Below are 24,224 nucleotides of genomic sequence, written 5' to 3' on the forward strand. Positions count from 1 at the left end.
CTGTGCTCATCATAATGCCCTTAAAACCAATTCTTTTTTCTCCTGATAAGACTTAAAAATGTGTGACAGTGCCTGAATGTGGAATATGCTCAAAAATTCAAGCATGTTTTCTTTGTGTTGAAAAATGAAGACCAGGGATGTTAAAAGCTTTTCAGTATATGGTTGATAAAATATTTATACAGTGCATACTTAGAACAGAAATATTAAGTGTCCCAATCTCATTTTACAAGGAATATAAACCATGGCACAGATCTGATTAAATGCTATACAAGTTCTCTGATCAAATGCAGATAAACCACACATTCTGATTTTGCAATAAGTGTTGTTGATCCACATCATGTAATAATTCTAAAAACATTTGGTGAATATGTTTAAACAAACTCTTTGCCTAGAGGAGTAAGCAACAAGTCAGCAAGCTTTTCTGAACTGAGAAAGAGAGGCTAACTTTATCACAATTTGTTGCTGACAGCTACTCACCACTGTTAAATTAGCTACTAAGGACCCCAACATGTGAAATGTCCTACTCCATACACCTAAATGGCATCTGCCACCAAGAATTCAGGCTTCTTCTCAAGTATAAACATGGCCCTAGGATTTGCCAAACCTGTTAAATTACTTTGTTCATGGAGTATAGCCTTAGTGTAAACCTTTGGAGCATGATAATTATACAGATAGTATATTAGGCTTGGCTTGTGAGAGAGAACTGTAAAAAACCCAGTGAATCTTGCTGTCAACCACAGCTTCAGCAGTACGGTATAATACATAAATATCATAACATTCCTAATGTCAGGTCATTTAATAGGGGCAGGTAACAAGGCTTTTTTAAGGGAAAATGCTGGGGTTTTCTGCCATCATGAACTAAAGTAAATACCTGGTTAAAATGAATGTCTGTAAAATAATCAACAAAATATAATGAGAAAAGAATCACAGAATCATTAAGGTTGGAAAAGACCTGTAAGATCATCAAGTCCAACCATCAACCCAACACCACCATGCCCACTAAACCATGTCCCACAGTGCCACGTCCACAAGTTTTTTGAACACTTCCAGTGACGGTGACTTCACCACCTCCCTGGGCAGCCTGTTCCAGTGTTTCACCACTCTCTCAGTAAAGAAATTTTTCCTAATACCCAGCCCAAACCTCCCCTGGTGCAACTTGTGGCCATTTCCTCTTGTTCTATCAAGGAAAGTAAACAGTTACAAATACTTCTGTATTTTCTGAAGTGTTCAGAAAAATGTGTGTTTCTTTTTAGCCATATCAGATGTAAAAAACATTTTATATAACAGAATTTTTCAGATTTCAGCCATGTATAAGTGGAGAAGGAGAGAAAGGGAGGAGGGGAGAGAGAGAGAGGGTAGGAGGGAGAGGAAGGGGGAGAGGTGGAGAGACAGGGAGAGAGAACCTTTGCACCTAGTTCAGCTCCGAAAGTAAAACGTTTTCATTCTGATTTTTGAAATAGGAGGAGTTTGACAGGGAATGGAAGCATCCTTTCCTTGAAATTTCCAGGATAGGCTAATTAGCTGGATGTAGGAAATCAGGAGACATAAGTATACATCCCACTGGCACAAAGGTTTCTTGTTACTACATTAGAGAATGTGAAAATGGAATGTCTGTAACGCTACCATGTTTAGCAAGACTCACGGATCATCTGTGATTAAATGCAGGTCACACAAATTGACACCTGTAATGCTGCCAACTTCAGTGAGGCTCAAGCATGATAGTGTTTAAATGCTGGTCACATAAAATAACCTCTGGATTTTAAAAAACACATAATAGATTTGCATTTCAAGTGCACACACACAAATACATACACATATTCAGATTATAACTGCTGGAGATTAACTATCAGGGAATTCTTATGTTCTTTAACAAGGCTTAGAAGTTTGCAAAGTAGGCATAAATGTGAACAGAAATGTCTCATGAAATGTTTACTAACATGTAGCAGCAGTGACGTTGCTCCTTATGTGCAGGAGTGCTGCTGGAGGAAGCTCTGGAGTTCATCCCACAGCACTGGTAATTAAAAATATTCCCACACTTCAACAGCACATGTTCTCTAAACATCACGGTATCTTTATTGAACATTTGGGGGATTTATAAGAAAACAAATAGGAGGGCCATTTCCTTCCTCTCTTTCTTTCAATCACTTGAAGTGCTGTCAGTAAGTAAAAATAAGCAGGCCAGAGCACTGATGCATGACTTAAACTTGCTGAGGGATGGCGAGGCAGGGGAATAACTGCTTCCTGTGGCACACACAAAGCAGAGTTGCATGCCAAAAATACAGCTGGTCACATCAGCTGCCACTGCCTTTTGAACCAAGAGCTGAGAAAGACCCGTTTATTCACATGGGTGGGCTGAGAATGAAACATTATCAACTTTTGTTAGTGCTGTTTTCAGAATAGTTACTCATGCTGTATCATAAAAAAATGGCAGTTTCAGAAATAGAATAAAATAAATAAAATGAAATAAAATGAAATCTCTATTTCTTGCATTTTAAAAAATACTCTTCTTCAAAGTCCTGACAGCTCAAACTACTTTTTTTGACATTTAGAACACCAGGTGCCACACCAAGATATCAGCAAGTTTGTAAAATCCAGTTTGTCGGTAATGAAAACATCACTTTTGTATTGGTTTAAGAGCTAAAGGCAGTTTTTCTTTTTCCTGATAAAGTCATGCTGACATACTGAATACACACATACTGCAGTCTTTCTCAGCCCAATAATGGAAGCCTGTCTAGCCAAACCTTACCTGACGCTTTTCATTTACTTTTTACATGTACACTAAACCACTGATGTCTTTTCTTCTGTATTCTTACTTCTCCTTTCCTGACCTACTTTTTAAACATGAAGCTTTGGGAATACTATTACACTTACATTTGCCTACTGGATGTCTGGACTTCGGCTAAAGTGACCTCTTCAGTCCTACTACAGCTTATGTGCCTATTTTCAGGGGGATAATAAAGCAGGATATTAGGTTATTACAGAATCTCAGAATCACTAAGGTTGGAAAAGACCTGTAAGATCATCAAGTCCAACCATCAACCCAACACCACCATGCCAATTAAACCATGTCCCACAATGCCTCGTCCACACGTTCCTTGGACACCTCCAGTAATGGTGACTCCACTACCTCCCTGGGCAGCCTGTTCCAGTGTCTCACCACTCTCTCAGTAAAGAACTTTTTCCTAATATCCAGCCTGAACCTCCCCTGGTGCAACTTGAGGCCATTTCCTCTTGTCCTGTCACTAGTCACTTGGGAGAAGAGACCAACACCCACCTCTCTGCAACCCCCTTTCAGGTAGTTGTAGAGAGCAATAAGGTCTCCCCTCAGCCTCCTCTTCTCCAGGCTAAACAACCCCAGTTCCCTCAGCTGCTCCTCATAAGACTTCTTGTGCTCCAGACCCCTCACCAGCTTCGTCGCCCTTCTCTGGACACACTCCAGCACCTCAATGTCCTTCTTGTAGTGAGGGGCCCAAAACTGAACACAGGATTCGAGGTGCAGCCTCACCAGCGCTGAGTACAGAGGCACGATCACCTCCCTACTCCTGCTGGCCACACTGTTTCTGATACAGGCCAGGATGCCGTTGGCCTTCTTGGCCACCTGGGCACACTGCTGGCTCATCTTCAGCCGGCTGTCGACCAACACCCCCAGGTCCTTTTCTGCAGGGCAGCTTTCCAGCCACTTGTCCCCAAGCCTGTAGCATTGCCTGCCATTGTTGTGACCCAAGTGCAGGACCCGGCACTTGGCCTTGTTGAACTGCACACAATTGGCCTGGGCCCATCGATCCAGCCTGTCCAGATCCCTCTGCAGAGCCTTCCTACCCTCCAGCAGATCAACATTCCCACCCAACTTGGTGTCATCTGCAAACTTGCTGAGGGTGCACTCTATCCCCTCATCCAGGTCATCGATAAATACATTAAACAAGACCAGTCCCAAAACTGAGCCCTGGGGGACTCCGCTTGTGACCGGCCACCAACTGGATTTCACCCCATTCACCACGACTCTCTGGGCTCGGCCGTCCAGCCAGTTTTTAACCCAGCAAAGAGTGCACCTGTCTAAGCCACGGGTCACCAACTTCTCCAGGAGAATACAGTGGGGGACAGTGTCAAAGGCTTTACTAAAGTCCAGGTAGACAACGTCAACAGCCTTTCCCTCATTAACTAGGTGGGTCACCTGGTCAGAGAAGGAGATCAGGTTGGTCAAGCAGGACCTGCCTTTCATGAACCCGTGCTGGCTTGGCCTGATCCCTTGGTTGTCCTGCACGTGCCCTGTGAGTGCCCTCAAGATGAACCTCTCCATAATCTTCCCTGGCACTGAGGTCAGGCTGACAGGCCTGTAGTTCCTGGATCCTCCTTCCGGCCCTTCCCAGGTGTCACACTGGCAAGCCTCCAGTCGTCCTGGACCTCCCCTGTTAACCAGGACTGTTGATAAATGATGGAGAGCGGCTTGGCAAGCTCCTCCGCCAGCTCCCTCAGTACCCTTGGGCGGATGCCATCAGGCCCCATAGACTTGTGAGTGTCCAGGTGGCATAGCAGGTCGCTAACTGCTTCCTCCTGGATCACAGGGTGTTTATTTTGCTCTCCATCCTTGTCTTCCAGCTCAGGGACCTGAATACCCTGAGGATACCTGGTGTGGCTGTTAAAGACTGAGGCAAAGAAGGCATTAAGTGCCTCAGCCTTTTCCTCATCCTTCGTGACGATGTTCCCTCCTGCATCCAGTAAAGGATGGAGATTCTCCTTGGCTCTCTTTTTGTTGTTAAGGTGTTTATAGAAACATTTTTTGTTATCCCTTACGACCGTGGCCAGGTTGAGGTCTAGCTGGGCTTTTGCCTTTCTAATTCCCTCCCTGCATGACCTAACGTGGTCCTTGTATTCTTCTTCAGTTGCCTGCCCCTTCTTCCAAAGGTGATAAACTCTCCTTTCTTTCCTGAGTCCCAGCAAAAGCTCCCTGTTCAGCCAGGCCGGTCGTCTTCCCCGCTGGCTCTTCTTACGGCACATGGGGACTGCCTACTCCTGTGCCTTTAAGATTTCCTTCTTGAAGAATGTCCAGCCTTCCTGGACATCTTTGCCCTTCAGGACCGTCTCCCAAGGGACCCTCTCAACCAGTGTCCTGAACAGGCCAAAGTCTGCCCCTCCGGAAGTCCATCGTAGTGGTATTGCTGCTCCCCTCCCCCCTCCTTACTTAGCCAAGAATTGAGAATTCTATCATTTCATGGTTGCTAAGCCCAAGACAGCTTCCGACCATCACTTCTCCCACCAGTCCCTCTCTGTTCGTAAAGAGCAGGTCAAGCAGGGCACCTCCCCTGGTAGGCTCCCTTACCAGCTGCATCAGGAAGTTATCTTCCACACATTCCAGGAACCTCCGGGACTGTTTCCTCTTGGCTGCGTTGTACTTCCAGCAGACGTCTGATAAGTTGACGTCCCCCACAAGAACAAGGGCTTGCAACTGTGAGACTTCTGCCAGTCGCTTGTAGAACACTTCGTCGGCTTCTTCGCCCTGGTTGGGGGGTCTATAACAGACACCCAGCAGGATATCTGCCTTGTTAGCCTTCCCCCTCATCCTTACCCATAAGCACTCAACCATGTCGTCACAATCATTGAGCTCTATACAATCAAAACACTTCCTAACATACAGAGTCACCCCACCGCCTCTCCTTCCTTGCCTATCCCTTCTGAAGAGCTTATAGCCATCCATTGCAGCACTCCAGCCATGTGAGTTGTCCCACCATGTTTCTGTGATGGCGACTACATCATATCTGTCCTGCTGCACAATGGCTTCCAGCTCCTCCTGTTTGCTGCCCATGCTGCGTGCATTGGAGTAGACGCACTTGAGCTGGGCTATCGATTTCGTCCCCAGCATCGGCACGCCACCCCTAGGCTGATCTCTAGGCAGCCTGGTTTCATCCCTTTCCCCCTTCAAATCTAATTTAAATCTAGTTTAAATCAGTTTATTCACTGCCATCATGAAAAAGCTAACCTTAAATATTTCAAGACAATGCCATAAATGAATGCATTTGTTGAAGTTTTCTTAAAAAAGCTGACATTTTCAGAAGATAAATTTTGACTTACAAGTTGAGCAGGTTTGCTAGGAGTACTAGCAAGCATGTTGACAAAACATACAATTCTGCCAGCTGTCACCAATTTAGTCCTTTCACCTTTGAAATCCAGTGGGAAATCTACATTACATACACTACATTACTGAATTTATTTGAATCAGAAATACAATACAAGTAACCTGTCAATTAATTCAGCTTCCAGTCCTAGCTTGAACTTGAATTTCCACAGCCATTTGATACTGGCACCTAGTTTATCGAAAGGATAGATGTAAAAAAAAAAAATCTTTCTTTCCCTATTAGCAGCCTTAGAAGTTGAAGAAGTGGATTTATAAAAGCACAAATATTCTACTACTTTACTGTCATCTTTCCTTAAGTTCTGCCTAGTTCACAGCCCAGCTGTTGAAGGAACCAAGCAAAATCTTCTCGTGACTCACTTTGGTCACCTAGAGAAGAAAGTCTTCAATAATCCCACTTCTGAGGTATAACTTGTAGATGAAGTGGTTAACATATACCTTTAAAGAAAATATGAAACTATAAATTAATACTAAAACCAAGACTAGCTAATAATTAAAACAGAAAGCTTATGCTCCAAGGACTACTCCCTGCAAAGACTTGTGCAGGTGCTTTGCTTTGCATATGAAATAGACTCATTAAAATTAATGAGAAAATTCACTGTATGTCAGATTGTACAGATTTAAATCAAAATTATTGGAATCACCAAATTTAATCAGGAGTTAAGTCAGTAAGCAGAAGAGCTTGACTTAAATCTCCAAGTTTAATCTTCTTTTTCATTTGTAGAGTTTTTTTTTTAAAGAAAAGTTTAATCTTTTTGGCTGATATAATTTTTCATCTCTTTTTGCAACCAAGGAGCATTAGAAACAATATACCCATAAACAGTGACCAATATAATTGTGTCACTTATTAAAAATCAAGAATTTGAATAAATTTGTACTAAGTATGAAAACAGTGAATAGAGTATTTCTTACTAACTGGATAATGGTTAAATATTATTCTTTCTTTTGGGTCTATGCATATGGATAGAAAATTTTACCTCAGTTTAAGTAAACAGAAAAAAAATATTAAACTACTTCAGCCAGGGAGTAATGTCACTTAACTCCATCCATCTAAAAGTTAAGCACCTAGTCTCAGCTAGTAACCGAGGTTCTGTCTGTAGTCAGTGGAGATAAGAGACAACTTTGGTGAGTGATTTCTCTTTCTAACAATGAGATGATTTGCCACCTGTAATGGCTATCTTCTCCCACTGTCTAAAGAGAGAAGGTAAACTTTTTGTTTGGAATTCAACAGCTAATGCTAGGTGTAATGATACTATTTAATCTAAACACTTAAGTGCACTAGAGACATAAAAAAATAAAAATCTACCAAAACTTACACTACTAAATAAATAAAATAATTTCAAATGCAAATGACATACTATCTGTATTTTGCAACTGAAATAGATCGATTTTGGTTAGTCCAGTCTTTAAAGTTTTAGAACTAGTAAGCAGTACCCTCTCTCATATTGTATTTGAACCATAGACTGAAAATTAAAAATAAGACCAACTTTCAGGATTTTGTAATTTCAAATTGTTTCTTAACTTTTAGGGAACAAATCACTGAATAGAAGTCACTGAATAAACTGAAATAAAATACTTCCCATGAAGATTAGGATATTTCCATCAGAAGCTGATTTTGCACTTTAGCAAACTTATGTTTCAGGTGATTGGCCAATGATTTCCAGTGGTTCACTCCGATGCCTTTCTAAAACACATCTACCTCAAACACAGTATGCTTAAATATGTTTTTGCTGTTGTTGCTTTTCTTTTCTTTTTTTTTGTGCTGGGGATTGGCTTTAGGCAAAACAAATGTTCAGAAAGTACTCATGCATAGGACCATATCAGCTCATTATAATTTTATGGTTAGTCATTATAAGAATGTAAGCCAGAGTTAAAATAAGCATTTTGCAACCTTCACTATACAATGTTTCTTTTAAAGAACACATATTTCTTCAAATTTTTACATCTTTCTCAGGGACAAAAGTATTAGAGACAAAGGGAACCAACAAAAAATTAGTAGATTTCTTGTAGAATATCCAAAGAAAGGAAAAACCTAAAGCATGTCTTTCACCTCTGTTTCAGAACTTTAAAACGAACAATTAAAGCAGAGTTTGTTAGTAATTGCTTATTACATTTCCTATGCCTGATGAAAACACTATAGGAGAAAAAAAAAACCAAAAAGAGATTGAGAATTCTGCCTGCTGGTGCTTCTATTAGGTAGAAAATCATATCTCCCCTGCCCTTGAGGTGTTCTGCTAACAATGTGCTGCTATAGACAATAAAGTGCTGTTTGGATGCTTGTTCTTTTTGCAGCAAATTTACAGCTAAAAGGAAAACGGGACTTATTAAAAGCACACACCACCACCAGTCACCCGAGACCTCTCTGTCTATAACTGAGTTGTGCAAACACAGATATTTAAAAGCTCACAATCACAGAGGAAGCACTTTCTGTAAGCCCAATTAATAAAATGAAGCTTTATGGTTGAAATATGCAAGATTGTTAGAGACCCTCTACTCGTAGATAAAAATAAAAAAAGATGAATGTACCATTCTTTATGAAAATGGTGAAAAGAAACATTCTACTTGGGCAGGATAGGGCTGTGATAACATGTTTAGGACAAAGCAAAATTGATGCACAGTACCTGAAATTATGAATACTTCAATTGAGAAGCTACTGTAGAAGTTATTTATTGTCAGCTCTATCTAGACAACACATGAAGAAGGATTCCTATCATAAAATTAATGTGTCACAACACCATTTAGAAAATAACCTCTTTCTTGGATTTGAGGTAGTCCATTTTGATCTATTATCCTGTTGTAGACACTGTGATAACACTAGAAAATGAAAATATAATAACAAGCATAACAACCTTGGATTATCCTTGGTGCCTTTCTCTAAACTTTTTCCATTTCTACTACACCTTTTTTGGGACAGGGAGACCAGGACAGCACACAGTATTCAATGTGCAGGTACCTTAGGTAATATTACAGTCGTGCAGTGATGCTGTCATGCTTAGTTTTCTGTTACTTTCCTAATGAGCCCTACATTTCTATTCGGTTTTGGACCACTCCTGTACATTTATCTGAAGCTTTCATAGAACTATCCACCATAACCCTTAGATCTTGCTCTTCAGCAGTAATGGCCAGCAGCTCAAGGTCTATCATTCTATTTGTGAAGTTAGGATTGTTTTTTCGCACATAAACATAATTTTACATTTATTTGTACTGAATTTCATTTACATTGCTGGTCTCTGCATGATCAGAGGTATCAAGCCTCTAGTTCCCTACATGTACCCAAGAGCCTGTTATAAAAAACAGCACTACATTTGCTTCCCTCTAGTCCTCAGGGTCCAAGGCAGATTTAAGTAAAAGGTTAGGTACTCTCATTGTACTCATCCATGAGTTCTGTGAGAACTCTGCTGAACACTCTCTCATTCTTGAGACTTGCTACTTTTTGTCAATTTGTTCTATAACATCTTCTACAGTCCTTTTATTTTCAACAGATTCTCCACCACGTCCCCCACAAAGAAATCCACAAGATTTAATTCTTCTTCAATCCCAAGATTTTCATCATGAAAATCTCTACAGCTCCTTTTTTACAGTGAACATCAACACAAAGATGTCATTTAGCTTTTCTTTTATGGTCTTGCCTTCATCTCTTTCTCTATTCTATTCTACTGGATCTGCAGGCACTCCTGCGAACTTGTTGCTTTTAGCATGCTTGAGGAAAGCTTCACTATAATTTAGATTTCCTTTACTAATTGCTCCCCCAAAATTAAGGGAAACAATGCCTACCAGAAACTAATGCACCAATGTTTTCAAGGAGTCCAATGGAAAAAGCTTGTGAATAATTCACTACAGCATGAATAGGAGTAATTCGACCTGACCAGAAACATGTCAGAGTTAAAATTCTAAGCATGTTAGTCATCCAGACTTCTACTAAAATCAGTGTGTGTGGCAAGGGAAACTCCACAAAATTTATCCCAGCTGTTTTATAATGGGGTACATTGCTTCTGGAGGTACCTTGATCTCTCTATTCATTATGGAATATGGGAAACCATATTTTGCACACAAAGCTGTGTAAAATGATCTACATATATAGTCTCACATCTAGAATATAAGAATTACTAATAAGCTCAGAGGAATGTTTAATTGCTCCCAGACAACATGAATTCACTAGGTAGTTGAAGGTTACTGTTGGGGAGATGGTCAATAAATTAAAATTTTAGAGCAGAATATGTTTGAGCAAAAAGGAAGCTCACATTTGTGAAAGCCTTACAATTAGTGCCCATATTTACCACGGGAGAAACCTTGGCCTCATATTCTTAAATTATGTGAAAACTGATTTCCAAAGTGATGCTCAAATGCCTCTCCATTGCAGTACCTTATGAATCTTACGTTTTATTCTAGTAATACTGTCAGGTTTATGTACATGTGTGAACACTGTGAATTCCAGCCATGGAAGATCTTCAGTTAGAGCATTACCTTTCCAAATACCATAGTCTTTTTAACACTGAGGTAACAAAGAGACATATAGAGTTGCTATACAACTGCACTTGAGAGTAGTTACTGCAGTAACTCGGGGGATTTTAAGTACATTATTTAATTTCAGGGAGAATACTCCATCTAACTCCCATGCAGCAGTGTACAAAAAACAACACTTGAGTTAACAGAACACCATTAAATTGATTGCACTCATAGTGGCTTCAACTGTGAAACCGTTTAAGCGTAAGAGTTGAACAGTCAATAAGTAACTTCATAAATGGAAATTGGTAAACATGGATGTTATGGCCACTGTCTCTTTTCTAATTATCTGCACATGACAATTTCAGGAATCTTTCCAAAGGAAGATAAAATAAAACCCTTTGTGCAGAATGAAAACTGGATGGTGTTACATGCAAAACATCTCATGTAAGAGGCAATACTAACCTAGCAGTTCCTAGAAAATCACTAGATAAGGAGGAACCTCTTTGTTCCCTCATCCTCTTTAAGCAATCTCTGCAGGCTCTGAACTGCCTTTCTGCATGTTGCAGACTGCTCTGAGAAAATGCAGCTCTCCCTCTGTAAATCAGTGAAGAGAAGTTGTGGGGTGGTGATACAGCAAAAGGAAGAGGGGCAACTCCATAGCTAGAGTCTCTTATCTACATTCCTACTTTTCCTGATCTCTCAACAACAGAGATGCCTCTTAAAAATAATGTTTTCCCTTTCACTTCCAGGCAGGAACTGCTGCAGCAGACAGGAGTCATTTTCCATAGCAAACGAGTGACTCAAGACTCCCTAAGATTTCCAGAAATGTTTTTCCCATGCAAATCTAAAGCCCTCTGCTGCTGTCACAGAGCCATGCCTATTCCCTTCCTTTTCTTTTTTTTTTTTTTCCCCCCCTAAATAATTTATTCTTTGGAGGGAGCAAATAGCAAACTCTTTGCCCTTCACAGGAACTGTCATCTTTGACGATTCAACCAAATTAGAGGATGTGAACAATTAGTGCCATGTATGTGAAAAGATTTGGATGTGATTTCAGGTACTGAAGGTGACACCTCCATTAGGAAAGCATGCCCGGAAGCTGCAGGCTGGGTTCACCAGGTACCAGGTCTGTCTGTCACTAGCTGGTGACTCATCCTATCCTAATGCAAGTATCTGAAGTAAGGGAGGGCTCACTCTCTCCCCATTAGCTCAAGACAGAGCCTCCCTCATCAGTATAAACTTAAGCTGTGGTCAAATAAACACAGTAACCACTCTGCTTTTCAAGAAACAGTCTCCACCAACAGAAGCCACACAAATTTAAAAAAAAAATTCATCCAAAAGATGAATGAATGTTTGAAATGTTGAAAGTTAATGAGAACTTCCTAAATGCAACTTCAAAAAAAAATAGCAGAAGGAGAAATAGATCTAGACAAGAATTATAAACATGAAAATACTTGGACATGGAAAGAGTAAAACAAAACCAGACCACATGGAGGGAAATAATGCATCTTTCAGGCTTTCTAATCAGCTCTAATTATTAACAATAATTAAACCCTATTCAGAGGCAGAAAACTAAGACTGGCCTTGGTGATGGGAACTGGAAATGCTATTACATGGTATCTGCAGTAAACCCAATCCTGAATCAAACGCGCTAACTCCAGGGCTGACATGGGAACCTGCTTGGTCTTGAGTTGTCTAGTTTAAGACTTCACCACGATGCTGAGCAACAGATCCAGCCAAAGTGCCCAAGAGACATTTGTTCTCTTTTCAGGAAAAAACCAACGTTTAAAATGTGCAACTTGGAGTTCCCTTGGCAACAGCTCTGAGACATTCACAACATTCCCTGGCACCTATCCACTGCACGCTGCTTTTAGCAACAGCAAGGCAGATAAGTCATCTTGTTCTATTTTGTCTATTTTCTTTATAGTGGAATCATATTTTCCACTGACAGTAAGAGAACTAAATACAAATATACATTTTATTAAAATACTCATATTTAAAAAAAGAAGTAAGGGAAATAGTTTCTAAGCCATTAATATTGCAGATTTCTGGGCGTCAAAGTGAAAGAAACATGTTGGGTAACTAAAAGATGATGAACATTGTCAGGCCTCTTCCTAGATTACTCTTTGCAGTCACCCTGACTCAGAACTATGGACATCTAAAGGTCTGATCTTTACGGCATATGCAGGACCCAAGCATCTAAAACGAGCGTATTCATTTCCCTGTCTTGGAGCCACAGACTCTTCAGTTGGAAATGCAAGTGCAACAATAAGACCACCACGCTCAATACTAAAATAAATAAATATATTTTTTTTAAATTGCATAATACTAGAGAAAGTTTCTGAGCTGTTACTCCTATGTGCTGCCAAGGTCCAAATTTCATTAAACTTGAACTTAAAATCTAGAATCACCATTTTGATGCCTGGGGGTAAGCTCTGATTTCACTTACACATCACTTTAAAAGTATTTTGTTCAAGATTCTATGTTATCTTCTTCATTTCTAGGTCTACCTTCAAAAATGCTAGCAATTCTCTTTCTGGCACTGATTTGAATACTTTCACACTACTATATAAATTGGAATAAGGATTAAAGCCTATTTGGTGTCCAAAAATGCCTGTGAGCCAGGTGTATTAAATTAATGATAAAGATTGTTTTGAATAATAATAATAATAAATAATAATAATAATAATGGAAAACATTAGCATCTGAATGACTTTTCCTATGTATGGGTTAATGGTGCGTATGAGCTGACCTGGGTAAAATGTCTACCCAGAAAATAAATCCTGAACATGAAGATTTTTGTCTTCAGTTGTGGAACGTGATAGATTTAATGTAGCCAGCCTGGTTGCCAAAGACAAGGTAGCTACAGAGGTATGCTTGGGATTGATGCATTCTTGGATCAGAAAGCATTTACTACACTTGCACTTGAGCTGGCATGGGAGCTAGTGAGAATAAATTAAAGTTGTACATGCCCATGCATAGGGCAGTCATCTCCATCTTCTGCATGGACGTTCAAAGCCTAATGCAGGTGGTTTAGGTGATGCATAATGTTAGATGATTAATTTTAGCCACAAGTAAAAAAACATTGCAGGAAGAATTCAAATACAAAAGGTAGGTAGAAGATACTTAAACAAAACATGTTAGAAAAATGTTATGGACCTTCCTATTTGCAAAGCAACACAAAATACTCAGAGGAAATATTTATAGATGTTTGAGGTTATTAATCATCATATACTTTGCTTCCTAAGGCAACAGAGTACATATTAACAAAGTTCTTTTTTTATTAAATCAAAAGACAGATTTTGAACAGAACGTGCACATCATGAGGGACTCTGTGTTGAAAATGTGCTAAGAACAATGGACACCAGGACAGGCGCTTAGCCTCTTCTGCCACAATGCAAAGCATCATCTATCAAAATATTTATCAAGGTTGCAGTTTTATGAAGAATAGATTCTTGCTTACAACGCAAAGTAAGTGGTAGCAAAAACTATAGCATATTGCAAATAACAAACACACCACATAAAAGAACTAAAAATACAGCTACCTTGTTTTGTCCAACACTGCACACCAAAACACCAATCAGCAAACTATTTTCCTGATAACATAATACAAAGCTTTCATTCAGACTTCATCATCTGAAGCATTAAGCTTTCATCAAGAAGGTAAATAACGTTCATATGACATCTCCATCTCATGATGAGACTGCAGACATCCAAGGGTGGCCATAAGACCAGAAATAATTTTTTTCCCTAAGATTGGAAAGTGTCAGGTAAGTTGTTCTGAGCAGACTGTTCAATTCTGTAACTCTGGCATTGCCCCTTTTGCAACAGGCTCCTCATCAGGGTGAGCAATCATGACAGCTTGAATCAGGAGTTCACATTCCTTTTAACAAGCATCTACACGCAAGATAATGTGGTTTTAACCATCTTATGCTAGTGAACAGAACTGACATGGGGATGACTAGCATTCAGAAAACTGTCCATCACTAGATACCCCTGTATCCAGCACTGAACCTGGGGAAAAGGAAAGCAACAGCTTTGGTTTCACAACCAACTGTTCTAGAAAAGCCAAAGCATAAAAGCTCTACCTGAGTAAAAATGCTTTAAATCAATTTATATAAGGTCAAATTTTGGAAATTTTGTATTTTATTCTGTGTTGTGAAGGAAACACAGAGAGGCTTCTCTAAAAAGCTAACATTCACATACAACAACCCTATAAACATTTAAGCAGTCTTTAAAAAGTACAGAAAAATATTTTTGTACTTTCACTGATTTCCTCTTCCAAACCCTTCTGTACTTTGTTTTTCTTCCCTAGATTAATTTTGCCAAGTGACTTTGCTGTTTTAATAAATAGTTTAAATGTTGCCTTGATCTTCCTCATTACTCACCTGTTATGACACAGAGCAGATCTGATGCTGAAGAAGGACTATAACTTACTAATTTATTTTTAGTACCTTGCATTATTCCTTCCTAGAGAGGATTAAGTATAGTAGAGTACTTTCTAAATCATATATCTTGCCTTGGAAGTAAAGAGTGTCCAGAGCTAAAGAAGTGTAAATCAATAAATCAGTAAATTAATATAGTGTAATTTCAGTGTCCAAAAAAGCTTCTCTAGGTAGCACTTTGCCAGTAGGAATATCTGCTCTTTAACTCTTCAATCTCATTCTGCTGAAATTAAGAACAAAACTCTTGGGTAACTCTGGAGTGCCAAACTGACCTAGAAATCTGGTCCATAAAAAACACAAATATGGCAGTATTTTAATTCCCCGATTAAGAAAATATTGCTTATACGATAGAAGTAATATTTTCCCATAAAATTAAGAGGCAAAACCAATGAGAGGTTAAAACACATTTCCTCCACATTGCCTTTAATAAAGTTGCTTGGGAATAATCACAACCAAATTTGCATGTTATTACAAGAAATTTGTGTATTAATTCACCTCGTCCTTGAATCACGGGCTTTTGAGGGAGGAATCCCAACATCAGGTGGGAAACCAGAAGAGCATGAAACAACAGGCCTGCCATCTCATCATCCCCAAGAGCCCCGCATGGGGAACCTTTCCCTTGTGAGGAAAAAGAAATTTTTGAAGTGTAAAACAGCTAAAAAAGTAAAAAAAAAAAAAGTTTTGATGAGACTGATGTTAAGTCCCACCTTTGTACTACAGGCCAGTGCAACGGAGCTGCAGGCAACCTGCAGGCTCAGAGCTACATTTAGCTCGAAGGTTGCAGGTTCTTTACTTATTGATCAGGACTGAACAGTAGATGAACATGAAAGCACCAACCAAGGATGTGAAGGACCTATGGTGATCTCCCCATAGCAGGTTATCTGGTATTAAACCTCTTGTTTCTGAGCTTTCCAACTTGAAAAATCAAAGGTATAACATCAGGGCTCATGACAATTAAAAAAACCACACTTGGAAGTATCCATTGTCATTCCACTCTAAAAGAAAACAAAATAAAATAAACCAAAACAAAGTGATTTTTTTAAATAGCCACCTTCTCTGATGGATTCATTGTCTAGTTTGCAAGCTCTTCAGGGTAAATACTACATCTCACATGTTTGCACACTGGCTGAAGTAGCAAGATCGTCAGCTCATTTGGAGCTCCTGTATTAATTTATTTATTAAATTAACAGAAATATGTAAGATCTTTTGTGATTGTAACAGTTAGGTGAATAAGAATGTCATTGTTTTATAACTGTTCTCTTTCAAATATTTATCGGCTCTTCCATAACATATTCCATTTTCATTCTCATTTCTTTCTTTTTCCATTTCTTACTTCTCTCTGGTATCATTCCTTATCTGTTCTCGCAGTTGCTTTCAGAAATGAAACATAGAGAAAACTCCTGCTGAAAGATAACAGTTCTGTTTGCAGATTAAATAGTTCATGAGGACATTTAGCACATGCAGGGGAGACGATTCTGCTCAGTGCTAAGCACCGTCAGTCATGTTCTGAGCATCAACAATAACAGTTAGCTTCAGTTGACATAAAAGAGGCAGTGTTTTACTGGATTCAACCCTCTCAAAGAAGAGAGAAATAAAAGCAAAAAGAAAAATAAAGCCGCAGCTGAAACATGAGTGAAGGAAAATGTTGCAATCTAGATGTAATGTAATGTAATTGTGACAGGAATTTTTTGTACATCCTAAAGCTAGAATTACCAATGCCCTTTTAAATCAAGCATCAGATACCAAATACTATGTATACTGAAAACCTCACCCTTGTACAGCTGACCTATTCTGCCAGCCTCTAGAACAGCACAAAAATCTGAAGACAGCTTAAGAGAGTTCCTGAAACTTAAGATAAATATATGTCATAATACAGTGACAGGCAATCATTAAGGAAAAATTTTGTATGTTGTAATACTCTTCTCAAAGCCAAAGAAATTAATCACAGAGTATGTTTTAAAAAATGCTGAAATTTTGAAGAAAAAAAAAAAAATTACTGGATTTTCTGTGATTCAGGCTCCCAAAACGTTCCCCGGTGTCTGAGAATGACATACAGCCTGAGGCACTAATCTAGCATTTCCCTATGGGATATCCTACTTGGAGTTACCTAAGACAAAAAAAACAAATGAGAATGGTTTTCTAACTAGGCTTTGGAAATCAGGCATACTGAATTACATGCATTAAGTTTGGTTAAAACTGAACTAGCCCCAAGCAGTCATCTTTTCTTGACCTTCTTAACAAATACTCTGTGAGTATTTGTGCATGTCTAAAGCTAAGACATGCAGGTGCTCAGACTTTACAGTGGTGGAAGAGCTGAAAACAGTAGTAAGTCTCAGTCACTGTTATAAGCACTTCACAGTTTCTAGTGTTTTTATCTTCACATTATCCATCTAGTATCCTGACCATAGAGGATAACAAAAAGAGCTGGAGATTCATTTCACTTAACTTCAGTATCTCAAAGTTACTAGTTATATTTAGTCTAAATTAGATGCCTCTGCTCCTACAACGTTGAAAGACAACACACCAGCACATCCAGAAGTTCACTTGTCCCAGTATCTCACACACCTACCTTAGACTGGGCTGAATCAAACCTGGCGGTACTTACCTCTCCCCCCTGGTTACAAGGGGATCCTAGATAATTAACCAATTAGACGCTGGCTAACCCAGCTCCATAGGCAGCTACAGTTCATGAAACAATTTCCAAAAATTAAGTCAGACTCACACCTGAGTAAGTGTGAATGCATAAATGTATGCACCCAAGTTATACGGACTTGCTGATTTTGACCACAGTAATCTGGTAAACATCATACAGGGAAAAAGCAACAGAGCAAATCTCACAGTCATGCCAAGTCCTTGTTTAGTATGTTACCCAATGGATCATCCTGCTTCTTGGAGTTGCACACATTTTTAAATCAAGCATATGAGGATGCTGTCTTATTTTCACAGGACTACAAGGCATTTGCTCAGTAGGAGTGCGGCTTACATGACTATCAAAGTGGCAATTAGTGAAATAACAAATTGGCTCTGCTTAGGAAGATTAACCCCACCTGTTTTTTTTCCTTAGTATTTTTAAAACCACTTTTAAAACCTGAAATCAGGTTCTGTTTTATTTACGTGGTAAAAATAGGACATATATCTATAGCCAACATACAAGTAAATACAGGATTGGAACATAGTTTGGAGATATGCAGAGACATTCAGAAAGTTAGGTTTAATTATTATTACCAACCCTCTTCACCTGCATGTCACATAAATTAAGGTTCTGGAAACTCACTTAGCCCAAGATCCAGTGTTACTTTTGTTGAACTTGTACAAAAAGCTACCTTGCTAGGGATCCATCACAGCACCGAGACAGCCAGGTGTGCATCCTGATATGCAGTACAGATGACACTAAACAGCCACCCTTTTTCTTCTTCCTGCCTACCTCTCCCCTCCACCTCCTCTTATTCAGCAAAACAGTTCAGAGACAGCTCATTTTCATGAACTCCACAGGCTTAAACTTGGTTTTAAAATCACTGACATACTACTGTGCTGACTTAGAAAAATCCAGCAGCCTTGGATTCAACAAAATAGAAAAAAGAAGCAGGACAGATGACTACGAACACCTGGAAGTGTCCCAGGTTCGACTTTCAGGAGGCAGATGTGTCTGCATGTTTAAACCACTCATGCAGTTAAAGCTATATCAAGTTATTAAATTTTTTAATGAATACATGTTTTTGAATGCTGCAGTAAAGCTGGCGATTTCAGATACATTAATTAAGGGAGCATCACGCTGAATGTCTCCTCTATTTAAAATGCTGTTATAAATGTCATATGTGTAAATGAATGCAGTCTATCTGTCAGTGGTGTTTTTTACTGTGTTTCAGGGCAAAGCACAGGCAATCAAATAATACCAAGGAGAGAAGTGCAAGTTCTGGTTTTCAGTCTGCAGTGCCTTCCAAGAGGGACTGAGAGCCTCACCATTCCTGCTGAGCACATGGTGCAAGAAGGAAGCAGAATTCCTTTCATCAAATTTACAGGGAAATAAGAAAAGGTGGTGGGGGTAGAAGGAAGGAAAAAAGGCAGAGACGACTCTAAAGAAGTAATTTAATTGTGCACAGTGTGTCTGACTGTTGATGAATAGAACAAAGACAATTTGATTCATTAAATGCAGACTGCCAGTTTGTAAACATAGACTGCAGGCTATTGATTTAACTGAGTAAATTCCATCTATACTGGGATATTGTAGGGATGCACTAAGCTTTTTATATCACTCCAAGCAATTTGGCATATTTATCTGTGTTGTACTTTTAGCTCTCATTAACCAGTGTTTATTTAATTTAATAGCACTTGTAGTGGGAGTATTGAATGTGTGCAACTTCTTGTAACCTCTATTAATAGGCTCCCAGCTCAGGGACACAAGACTCAGTTCCGATAAGCAGAAAAGATGGTAAGATGCCTTTAGCAAGGAGCAAGCCTGACAATGATGGTCTTCATATTTTGCTGTGGCGAGACTATAATTGGAAACAATTTCTCGCAGCTAGGCCAGACCCCGAATCTATCAAAACATTCAATGGACTTGAGAACTGCAAGATATTGGTTACCAGAGCCTAAAATTAAAATGTCATGGTGTCCCAGCTTGGAACGAGCAAAAATTCAGTCCCTGAAACTGCATTTTAGATAATCATTTCCCCACGGAAGAGAGAAAGCCTGTAAGCAGAACAATGCCAACACCTTTTCGGTTCTATCTAAATAAAGTATGAAATTTGGAAGAATGCTCTATTGCAGTCTTACAAATAGAGCAAAAGGGAACAAGCCAAGAGGAAAGAGAAGTTTAATTTAGTCCAGCTATTATCATTTTGTAGACCAATTCATACAAAGTCATGCTCCATTGAGTGCCTCACTTTCTCTGTTTGGAAAAGTGTGTATTTCCATGGAGCTGCTTGCCTGCTTTTCATCATTTTCCCAGAGACTGCTGAGCATTATAGTATGTCCTAGATAAGTAGACCTTACTTCTTGTTCCACAGAAGTTCTCATTCATCATCTCTTATTAAGTCTCAAGGTAAAAAATTTCATCTGTTTACTTCAATTGTTGAAACAAAGCAATCCATCACAGTCCATTCATCCTGCATGAATTACTGGCATCAGGCATAACAGATATACTGTGGTCCCTGCCCTACAGATCAAAAGGTAAAATCTCAGACAAATGTAAAAATTACTGAAAAATTTCAATGTAGGAATGATTTAATGTAAATTCTCTTCTGTTTGCTAAATGTAAACTGACTTTTCCTGGTATTAGGCTTTTCTTTTTTGCTCTTTTTCTTTTTTTTTTTTTCTTTTACTTTTGCTTTTTTCCCCCAGGGGCTTGAATGCATTCATCATGAACCACTATGGGAAAAAAGGGTTCAATGATGGTTAAAATCAGTGCTTCTTATAGCACAGAAAAAAAAAAAAAAAATCTCACTATAATGTACCAGAAGAATGAGAAAAATGACAGGAATTTTGATACTGTAGAACTGGAATTTTGCAGCTTCCCTAAGGATTTTGCTTATGTCCCATGAAGAACGAATAGAAAACTATAAATCATACAGACATGAAACAAATATTCTCAATTTTAGGAAAATGGAAGTTATATTCATGCAAATAACACTTTCCTAAGCACATATGACACTTTGAAAGCAATGGACAATGGAATGGACCATGTTTAGGCATATGCCGTGATTAGGTATAAATGAAAAAATCAGATATATTGGTGCTTTGTTTTCTTCCCAAAAGATGACCCAGCTTTGTTTCTTGCCAACTGGTCTACGACAGAGCAATCTGAACAATCAGCTGTCAAAAAAATTCTAAGCCAAACATGATAGTGATCTTTGCTTCTACAGTGACAAACTTTAAAACGCCATCTCAACTTCCATGTGCTATTTCTTACAGCCAAGAAATCTAATGATCTCCTTCCATAACAAGACTGCTATAGCTACAGACAAAAAAAGAGTTTATCACAACTGAATAAAGCTCAGCTCTGCAGAAGACAGTTTTCAGACCAGAACAAGCTTGTGTGGGAGCTAAAAACCTCACCATCCTGTTTTTTTCCAAGTGCCATAGGCACTCCTTTGATTTTGATAACACAGTATTTTATAGCATATATATATGTTGTACACGTAATTTACAAAACCCCCTTAAAAGTACAACAACGTTGTATAAACAATCTCCCACCTGGAGAAACGAGAAAAAGAATGAACTGCATACGACAAACATCAGTCAAGCTGCTTAGCATGTTTCTGCAAGGCAGCGAGAAACTCCCTGATAATGGGAGTAGTAAGACTATAAACAGAGCAGATGTGGAGCAAGCAGGCAAGGGGAGAGGATAAATTATTTAAAAGAAAATGTGGTAAACACTTCTGTCTTTATAAAGGATTAATAGTGCTCATTACATAGGTACCTGCAAATAGTTTGTCTAGAAAGTGGTAAATATATATTACAGAACCGATAAACACAGCTCACAGTAATTTCTGAAAGGAAATAGGGTAATGCAGGCTTTTAAAAGTCAAATGAAAGATTCGTAAAGACTCAAGACATCAGCTTTTTGTGTCAGGTAAATGAAAGTAACCCCAGCAGTCACAGGAAGGTCACCCCCATTTAAACAAGATGAAAACTGCACTGTTGTAGTCAGTTGATTTGGACTTACTAAGAGAGCACTTGCCAGCTCATTGAAGTGCAATCTTACCACTGTTAAGCTCCTTCTCATCCAGCATCTTTCCTCTTAATTATTAGCATCTTTATTCAGGTACAAATGCACTGCTGCTAAACCTACTGCAAGTCACCTCCTATAAATCTGTTCGGAAGTTTGATCGCATGGTCAGGGGACTCTGACAGTGTGTTTATGCATTAAACATACACATCACACCTACATATAAATTTCTTTTACCTCTGGGTCTCCCCATGCATTTTTTCCTTCTATGCCTCTCTGGACTATGGCTTTCTGAAACCAGAACTGGCTTGGTATTTGTGTCTGACACAGTGCCAGAGTTTAACAAGTAAGAATTAGTAACAATATTCCGGAGGGGGGTGTTGGGCTGCAGCAGAGGAAAGCTGTGGTGAGGTCACGCGTCAGCGGTGTCTGCTCACTGCCAGTGGGCTTTAAAGGGTTTCGAGGAGAACCCCAGCAGAATACTGAGCAGGAGAACCCCTGCGGAGTCATTCATCCAAACCCTGCATCCTGCTACCGGAAATAACATCCTGGGGAATTAGGTTGGGGAAAGCAGAAAAGGCAAGGGAAAATAAAATAAGCAGTAAACTAAACACATACCTATAGCTGAACTGCTTGGAAGTGAAAACTCAGCTGGGAGGTAAATGTTGCTACTTAACTCTGAGACCACATATGACACAAACAGTCTTGAAGAACCTCCAATTTCAATGCACTTTAACTGTGAGTTCTCTCCTCCTTCAGGAATTAGATCAGTGAGCACCATGTAACTTAGAGCCCACAACAAGCCACTTTATCTCCCGCAATCAGCACCTAGCTTCACTTCTTCATGAATGCTGCCTCTGTTGTTGCAAGTGTTATTTCTCTGCTCCTGTATAACTGGATTGCAGAAGTTGTGTGGGAATTTTTAGATGGAAAAGTCCGTCGAATTTGAATGAGACAGCTCCACTCTCTCATTTCAAATCATGCCAAAGGGTAGATGCAGAGGCTGTAAATGACATGCAACTAAGATGTCAACAAGGCATCCATAAAAAAGATTGAAATGCAAACTGAGTGTTCCAAATAAAAATGGCTGAACCTTGCCTTTTATTTTTTAATTAAAAATCCACTGCACGAATGCCTTATAATATTTTAAAAGGGGTAAATGAATGGTATTGACAGTATTTGCAGAACAAAGAGAAACTTTACATTTTTCTGTGACTGAAAGGGACATGGGAAAAGTCAATCAGAACCAAAAACAGCACTGTGCTTGATTCATTCATTCACCAATGCTCTCTGACAATTAGCAGACATAATCCTTTACAGTATTTGCCTATAGTGAAGAGAATAAAAGTGCTAGATGCAGCTGTGAAGCGGATGGGCAAAAGAACAAAAAGGAAAGGAGGGGGTTGTACAAGCAAATACCTGCTCCTGCCCCATTCAGCAGGTTACAGAGCCGTGCAGCAGGGCATGCTCACCCACTGCTCACCTCTGATGGCAGCTCCTGCCCTGCCCTGGTGCAGGCAACTGCACAGCCATGGCAATGCATCACAAGAAACAGGACCGTGCATCGTGCCCTCTGGTGTAACGGGGAGCTAATGCACTCTTAGTGCTCCCCACAGGTAGGCTGGGCCCGAGGTCACCTGTTATGGAAGGCTGCAACGAACAGGCGAGGACCACTGTCTCCGTAAATCACCTCTCGGTGAGGACCACTGTCTCTGTAAATCACCTCTCAGATATCACTCGCCATGCAGGTATGCTCTCTCCATTTTTGCTGGCTGAAGATAACGCGCTCAGATTCACGCTTAAACAGATCCAGAAGTGCTCACTCAATTTAAAAAGCTGCTCTGAACCACTTCCCAGTGGATACTTTGTGCCTGTCACCAGGTTTCAGTATGGTTTGCCATCACCCTGTCCTTGCGTCAAAGAGAACTTTATGTGGAAGGCTTTGATTTTCCCTGACCCTAAATTCTCCATAAGATTTCAAGCTACAAAAGGTGCCCAGCTTCAGGAATGGATGTTCTGGATGCTGGGAAAGACTGGGCAGAGGCCCAGGTTTAGCTCAATGTGCAGACACACATCTCTACGTCTGGATCAAGTCGTAACCTCCTGTTAGCTACAGCATAGCTTTCAGAAAGACATGCAAAAAACTCTAAAGATTTTGTGTGAAGGAGAATCTGCTGAATACCTGTGCAAGCTGTTCTCAGGTTAATTATTTTAACCATTCTAAAATCATGTCTCATTTCAAGGCTTAATATATTAGATTGAAGCCTTCAGTCATCAGAACACTTTATGCCTTTCTGCTAAATTAGGTGGCTCTCTACTAGCGTAAATGTTTTCTCCAGGATTTCTCTAGAACATGAAATGTCACCCTTTTGCTCTCTCGTTGATAAGCTAAACAGATCAAGCTTCTCATGGGAAGAAACATCCCCTTTGTCAATCTTTTCAAGTTTATCAGTATTATTTCTGAAGGGACAGGGTGATGGCCTCACTAATGATGCATACTATTTCTAGTCCCTTTTAGCTGGTTCATGCATCTGCAGATGGT

General features: G+C 39.5%; 1 protein-coding gene across 1 annotated transcript in view; it reads right to left on the reverse strand.

Moving 5' to 3' along the window:
* Nucleotides 1-24,224, reverse strand: part of PLXDC2 (plexin domain containing 2) — a 283,797-nt gene that overhangs the window by 195,799 nt on the left and 63,774 nt on the right. The window lies entirely within an intron of this gene.

Source organism: Gavia stellata, chromosome 6 (assembly GCF_030936135.1).
Source record: "Gavia stellata isolate bGavSte3 chromosome 6, bGavSte3.hap2, whole genome shotgun sequence".
Classification (NCBI taxonomy): Eukaryota; Metazoa; Chordata; class Aves; order Gaviiformes; family Gaviidae; genus Gavia; species Gavia stellata.